The sequence below is a fragment of the Maniola jurtina genome, chromosome 3, assembly GCF_905333055.1.
Source record: "Maniola jurtina chromosome 3, ilManJurt1.1, whole genome shotgun sequence".
NCBI classification, from domain to species: Eukaryota; Metazoa; Arthropoda; class Insecta; order Lepidoptera; family Nymphalidae; genus Maniola; species Maniola jurtina.
This window is the reverse complement of record NC_060031.1, coordinates 12,788,310-12,796,868: the sequence shown is the minus strand read 5'-3', so window position 1 is coordinate 12,796,868 and position 8,559 is coordinate 12,788,310.

Below are 8,559 nucleotides of genomic sequence, written 5' to 3'. Positions count from 1 at the left end.
TTTACATCACATCAACGTTGATAGAACTCGAAAGCGCTATGGTAAAGTAACTGCCGTGTTTCAAAGCTCAAGTTTACCCATACAACCAGCGCGGCGCAGCGCTCCAAGCGGAGACGTTTAAATGAAAAAATCGATGGTACTGATTTTTTTGCTTTAAAATTTTAAGACCATTTCACTCTCGGTATCGCTTTTTGACGCTCGAATGAAAATGTAGGGTGAGATGTAAGATCTTATATGTAGCACACAGGCAGGTCATCGTTTATATGTACAGTGTGCAAAAAATAATACGCAAGTTTTGCTGAAAACGGACAATCCTTATGTCTCTAGCAAATAAAACGTACGGAAATAAAAATAGCACAACATTATTATAAGAAAAGCTATTTTTATTGAAAAGCTATTTTATTACAAAAGAGTTCTTGCTATATATAGATAGAAAACAATGTTTCAACAGAAAAAACATTCTTTGAACACCAACACTATCTCCTAGCTAGTCACTTCAAGCAAAATTACTTAAGCATTCATTATAAACTGAGTGCCGCGTTTATACTCGTTGGATAATGGATTGGTCTCGACGAATAGTTGGTAGGTACATTAATTGATTAACGTATAATGATGGAGCAAAAAGATGGATAAAAGGATATCAGATATATCAAACACTGTTAACACACAAAAAAATACAGGAGACCGTCCGCAGCTTCGCTCGACGAAAATATCATCATTATCAACCCATCACCAGTCGCCTACAGAGTGGGTCTCCTCTCAGAATGAGAAGGGGTTCGCCCACAGTCCACCACGCTGGCTAAGTCCGGATTGGCACTTAAAAATGTTCTACTTTTCAATCTCGTATAGTAGGTAGGTCAATCAATAAATCAAATCAAGCAATCACTGACCAGAAACTATCAAATCACACTTCACACTAATATTATAAAGGCGAAAGTTTGTATGTTGTGTGTGTGTGTGTGTGTGTGTGTGTGTGTGTGTGTGTGTGTGTATGTTTGTTACTCCTTCACGCAAAAACTACTGAACGGATTTGGCTGAAATTTAGAATGGAGATAGATAATATCCTGGATTAGCACATAGGCTACTTTTTATCCCAGAAAATCAAAGAATTCCCACGGGATTTCAAAAACCTGATTCCACGCGGGCGAAGTCGCGGGCATCGGCTAGTTCACTGTCAAAATAAAAAAGAGGTTAGGTTAGCCACCACGCAGGTCAAATGCATATTGAAAAATATCTCATACCTTTGAGGACATTATGAAACACTCAGGCAGGTTCCTCACTATGTTTTGAAACGCACATAACTACAAAGTGTTACAAGTTCGTGCCCGGGATCGAAACCCGGACCCTCGAATAGGAAGCTGAAGTTTTTAACCACTGGGTTACGTGGTACTTATCGATACGAAATTCAATCATGGGGCACCTTTTCAATGATTTGTGAACGAGTCAGCAGTTCGACTATGATATTTTTGTACTTGTCTTTCTTTGTATGAAAAAACATTTACTTAAAACTTCTGCTGTCCCGATTTTTTTTTGCGTTACAATGAAAAGATCCTTACATGAAATTGAGTCGATCTGCATTAAAAAAAATTGACAATATTTTTGATTTTTATGGACAACTCACGCTTGCCCAAAAAATGGACTATGCCAAAATTGTTTTGACAAAAAAGTCCTAAAGTTTCCTTGTACTATATGTTTGGATTTCCCCATGCTGTCCCAGTTAAAGAAAACACACGGTATACTGTACCTACTTGAATTGCATTGATTAGTTTTCGATTTGCATAATCAAATGCTGTCTCTGTAAACAAAAATTAAATTCCCATGATAAATTTGCCATACCTATCCTAAAATTTTTGGCCAATTATCTCCAAGAAGCTAATCTTTACAATTCCCCTAACACTGTGGAAATAAGCTTTGCTAACGTTTTCATAGAGTCGTATAATAGATACATGGTTCACATACAATGAACTCTATTGTTAATTACAGAAAGTCCAATTTCGTTCACATTGTAAAACAATATTAAAGTACTTAAATCCAAACAATATTCTTGTGGCGCGTAAAATAACAAGAGTTTGTGTATCGTGTAATGCGTAGATGCCGTGAATATTTTGCAAACAATTATTCATGAATAAAATAATTGTAATGAATACAAGTTGCTGAATGTAAATAAAATTAGCGTCGGCAAACTCAAATATACCTGTCGTGTTTTGAGGAATTACCATCCATAATTTGATACAGGGTGTGCTTAATTACTCGTTTTAATGAGATACTATTATGATTAGATACTAATTGTATAAGATGTAGATAGAATGCTTAATAATATTTGGATTTGAAACAATACGCAGCCCTTGTTTATCTATTATGGATTTAAATAAAATTCTAAAGCCGTGAAAATGTTCCTTGAAACTCTAGATTGGAGGGATCTTATAACATAATACCACATAGTCCCATGTGGCGCGATAGTCACTTTCAATAACGCGTACCGGGCATCAGATAGTAATAATATAAACGGTTTTAACCCCCGACCCAAAAAGAGGCGTTTTATATGTTTGACGTGTGTATCTGTCTGTGGCATCGTAGCTCCTAAACTAATGAACCGATTTTAATTTAGTTGTTTGAAAGGTGGCTTGATCGAGAGAGTTCTTAGCTATAATCCAAGAAAATCGGTTCAGCCGTTTGAAAGTTATCAGCTCTTTTCTAGTTACTTGTCGGGGGTGTTATGAATTTTTAATTTACACTTGTATTACTTGGACACTTCAAACCTTTAAAATTCAACCGACTTCAAATAAAGGGACGTTATTTTAAAATCTAAATCCTTAAATAGGATATACCTAAGACAGCTTAGTGAAACAAATAGCTGTGAGTCGTTGTGCTCTATATCTTTATTGTGGAGAAGATTAATCTTGTGTTCCATTTCTGTAAAAGGTTTTAACGTAATAGCCAGTCATTAAAGCGCTGGTCTGGAGGAACGACCTCGCCCTGAAAAAGAGGTCAAAGCTCCTTTAAGTTGGAAAATATAGATTATATAACTAGGTACATATTGTATGAATGTGTTTTTATTTTAACCCCCGACCCAAAAAGAGGGGTGTTATAAGTTTGACGTGTGTATCTGTGTCTCTGTGTATCTGTGTCTCTGTGTCTCTGTGTATCTGTGTATCTGTCTGTGGCATCGTAGCGCCTAAACGAATGAACCGATTTTAATTTAGTTTTTTTTTTGTGTGAAAGGTAGCTTGATCGAGAGTGTTTTTAGCTATAATCCAAGAAAATCGGTTCAGCCGTTTGAAAGTTATCAGCTCTTTTCTAGTTACTGTAACCTTCACTTGTCGGGGGTGTTATAAACTTTTAATTTACACTTGTATTGAATGGATTTTTTTTGACGTAGTCTCTTCATTTCTAATTAAGGTAAATATAGCTAATTAATATCTAAATTATTAAAATAATGAACCTAAAACTAAAAATCTTAAAAAATATAATACAATAACCAAAATAAATTATTAAAGGAAGTCCCTTGAATGGATTCTCTTTAGCATAGAGTAAATATTAAATTCTCTATAAAAAATTGTTTTCTTACGTAAAGCTATGTACGCTTATTAAAGATAATACCTTGGATAATACTCAATTGTATTAAGTATTTATAGAGATTATATTTTATAGCATTCTTTTCACAGATTATATATTTTCTGCGTCACTTTGCTTATGCTACTGTTTAGTGTTTTATATCCGTATTCAGGCGTATTCAGGTGCATTCATTCAGTCAGTCCGTCCGTCCGTCCGTCCATCCGTCCGTCCGTCCGTCTGTCCGTCCGTCTGTCTGTCTGTCTGTCGCGAGTCCGACTCGGTTTTTATGTTTTCAAGCTTGAATTTAACTGATTCATTGCCTGACAGTTTAAGTCCAATATTACTTGGACATAAGTACGACTGCAGTTCATGTAGGTAATTAACTTGAGTAAGTGTTGGTAGGTAAGTCCTAATATGCAACTAGATACAAGTTTCAACTGTAGTTGAGGCGTTTATCATTCATAACTGCAAGTACAATCTGCATACAAAGGACTATTTTGTAGGAACTAATCTGCTAATCTAGCTGAGGACCGACGCGATCGTATGAGCTGCATATGCTTGAAGAATTTACCTTATACCGGTCTGTGTAGTATGTACCACATAGAAATTAGCAACGATCTCTTGAATTAAATAGAAATAGTTTTACTGCAGTTTTCTTTGGTAAAACTAAAACTGGAACTGGGAGCTCAAGGAACTGGAGTGGCGACCGAGCATGGAAAAGATGTTCTAGAGTGGGCTAATAATTCTTTGCAAGAAGTTGCTAGAAACAAACAACCTGTGGAGTATAGCAATCTCTACATTAGTGTCCACTCGTGAATGTACATCGGTAGAGGAGACAACGATGACGATAATTAGGGCTACCGGATGCCTTATGTATAGAATAGAATAGTAAAGAAATTATTTATTTGCATAATGTGTGTTACAAAAGATGATATACATATATGATTACAAAAGTTCAACACATTAGCCGTACTTAGTGGCGTACAAATTTTGTGTTAGTTAATCATACCTACAAATTTTAAATGTATTTTATGTAGATTTACATGCGGTTCATAAAATGACACGCATTAACAATTATTACAGTTGAGGTAGTCATATTATACAAAAAAAAAGAAAAAGAAACGTACAATGAAAAAAAATGTCAAAACCGAATAACAAATGAAAAGTCAGTCATAACCATGGATCATAACCAATGAACAAATAAAATGCTAGGTATTTAGGCTGTTGGTTTTTTCAGGCACAAAAATAATATTTTATACGACATACCTTATCTAGCGTACTTGTGTATTATGTGAATATCTGCGCGTTTTATAGTATTATTGTATTAAGGTCAAGGAGTTTTCCATACAGAGCTGAGCGTAAGCGGCTTAGTGTAGGTTATGTAAGCAGTGAGAGCTTATTGGCTGCGGTTTAACACCTTCATCCCTCTGTGTGTGATCTGTAGAGGATCGTGATGAAAGATGTGCTCGCATTGCGCAAGCAAAATCTCTAAATAGTATGAAACAAAGCAAGCATTTGTCTTTTTTTTTGGGTTCCGTACCTCAAAAGGAAAAACGGAACCCTTATAGGATCACTTTGTTGTCTGTCTGTCTGTCTGTCCGTCGTATCTGTCAAAAAACCTATAGGATACTTCCCGTTGACTTAGAATCATGAAATTTGGCAGGTAGGTAGGTCTTATACCACGAGTACAGGAATAAATCTGAAAACCGCGAATTTGTGGTCACATCATTTAAAAAAAAAAAAATACCTATGTTTCAATTTTCAGAGTAAGAGAGAAGATTTTATTTATTTTTATGCATACTAGTTTTTGATTTATTGTGCAAAATGTTGGAAAAACTACGGTACGGAGCCCTCAGTGCGCGAGTCTGACTCGCACTTGGCCGGCTTTTTTGTAAAAAGTGTGTTTCTTTGTTTGTCTTTTAATCACATCGCAATGAAGCAACCGATCGTTGTGATTTTTGGCATGGATATAGTTAAAGACCTGGAAAGTAACATAGGCTACTTTTACCCACAAAATCAAAGAGTTCTTGTGGGATTTTTGAAAACCTACATCCACGCTGACGAAGTCACAGGTATCAGCACTTTCGCATTTAGTATGTACTTAGGTTGTGTTCGCGTGGATTTGGGTTTTTGAATATCCAGTGGGAACTCCTTGATTTCCCTTGATAAAAGTAGTCTAATTATATGTCACTCTCCCGGTCTGCAAAAAATCACACCAATCCGTTGCTCCGTTGCGCGTGATTGAAGGACAAATTAACAAACCAACAAACAAACAAACTTTCGCATTTAGAGTAATATGTGTAGGTAGTGATGGGAAATTGTGTTTGTTTGTTGGTTCTTAAATACAGGCGGACAAAATCTCGGGCATCAGTATGTTCGCATTTAGTATTATAAATAACACGGGTAGTGATGAGTCAAGCCAAATTTTTCCTGGTAGTTCTAGAGAAAAAACTAACGACTTATAGTAATTACTTAGTAGGTAGGGATACATATTCGTTGTAATTTTTTGGGGGTCCATAGTAAACAAGGAACCCAAATCCAAACGGACAAAGTCACTCAAGCCCAATTTTTCCTATCACTTTTCCAATCAACTTTTGCAACATACCTATGTATTTGGCAACAGTTTGAACTGGAAATATTGAAAATTGAAATACGATACGAGCGTAGTTTTCAGGTGAACTGACGCGACGTACAAATTGATATTGATAGATATTGACATGTGGTGATCCCGTTGGAACGTTGCATTTACCGAATTGGAAATGCTCGTCGTTTTTCCACGATTTTATGTGTTAAGGTTAATCTAATAAGAGTCGTCTGGCCTGGCAGTTCTGGAGAAAAAACTTACGACTTATAGCAAGTTATAGGTATTTAAGTTTTTATTAGTATTAGTATCTTTATTTCATCCGTATCCAACCTATGTACTGTGTTTGCGCCTAGCTCATAGTCCCAAATAAAAGTATATTTATTTTATTTAAGTACTTAGTAGGTAGGGATACATATTCTTTTTTTTAATCCTTTATTTGTAGGCTTTTACATTTATGCATGTCAGTCTCTGGATACATTACAACAAATATTCGTTGTAATTTTTTAGGGGGTCCATAGTAAACAAGGAACCCTTACAGTTTCGCTATGATGTCGTGTCTGTCCGTTCGCCCGTCCGCAGTTTAGTTCAGAGACTAGAAGTAAGTACATACTAGAAAGTTGTTATTTGGCATAGGTATACTTACCTACACATATTTTTTAGAGTCGAGTGTCAGTCTGAATAACTTAGTTTAAAATAACGAAGTTTTTTATTCTGATACAAGCTACCTTTAACTGCAATCTCACCTGGTAGTAAGTGATGATGCACTCTAACGTGGATGTGGTATGGCAGATTATGGTAGTTAAAAGAAACTATAATTACAGCTAAGTAGGCTTTACAAGTTAACGAGTAATAGTCGAACATATAATAAAATGTTCCTAGGTACCTACTTAGAGTCATATTGCAAGTTCCATTGAGATAGACGGTTATTTGTGTAAAACAGCTAAGTAGTATATTGTAACGGGCAACCTACGGAACCCTACACTGCCCGTCGTAGACACGCACTTGACCAGGACCAGTGTTGTTGTTTTTCACGATAGAAAATATATGGGAAAATAAACATCAAATGATTGCTTACGAAAATATGATTCCTTTCATTCGAGTACGTAATTATATTCATCTCATTTATATTTATGTCTCCCTTCTCTTTATTTGACCCTATATTATATACTATATCGAAGTTGTACTACGTCCTAGCCTGTAAATAAGGTAATGTAGCGGAAAATTGAAGCAGCAGGGTACTAGAAAATTACTTGGCCAAGATATTTTACGCGAGCCACCAACCTCATTATATTTTTATGTATAACTAGCTGATGCCCGCGACTTCGTTCGCGTGGATGTAGGTTTTTTAAAAATCCCGTCTGAACTCTTTGATTTTTCGGGATAAAAAGTAACCTATGTGCTAATCCAGAGTATAATCTATCTCCATTCTTTTCAGTCCAATCCGTCTAGTAGTTTTAGCGTGAAGGAGTAACAAACACACACACACACACATACAAACTTTCGCCATTATAATATTAGTGTGATAATTTATACACATATTTTTTGGCCTCGGTAAAGCATAAAATGATACTGAAGATTATAAAAACAATTGTATAAAAAACACAGGTCTGGGACCAAAAAAATATCTACCAGTCTAGCGCGGTGTTGTTGAATAGAATCTTTTGAATTTTTTAACGTATTTCAGTGTGGTTTTCACAACCATTTAGAGCATTTTACGAGGAATTCAATGCTTATTATGTTTAATTTTATTATATAAAAAACGTCCACATATTATTATTCATATTTTTAATAGGTCTGTCTTAGGTCTGTCACCTAGTTAAACGAATTTGAATTTTGAAAATGATAAGGATAGGATACGTAAACACAGTCTAAAAATCCTCAGAAATTAATACCTACCCATATAAAAAAAATGTACGTCAGCAATGTCGAATATAAGCTATTATTCTCTAATAAGTTGTGAAAAGAACTTGTGAAAGATTACACAAAAGTTAGATATGGACGTTACTTTGATGTTATCTGAAAACAATACTTTTTTGCAAACTTGCCAGGTTAATTTGCTTTAAAGTCTGAAATCTTTAGACATTTTTGTTAAGAATAGAAAATTTTTGTATTTAAATACAAGTTCAATACATGACCAAAGAGTTTTCTAAAAAACAAAGATGGTTTTGTTTCGTTGCGGGCTCCGCAGCTGAGCTCATCTGCTCAATAGATGAATATTTTGTAATCGCCAGGAGATTATATTATGTAGGTTCAATGTTTCTGTGCCATGGTTTCATTAAAATGATCAGTGCTAAGTTGTTTAAAAAGTTTACATGTATTATAGAAGCAGGCGTTATTTTGCGGAAGTCCATGATATACAAGGAACCAAAAGCTTAATTTGCTATAACCCGCCAAACCAACGAAATCTGTATGGTACGCAG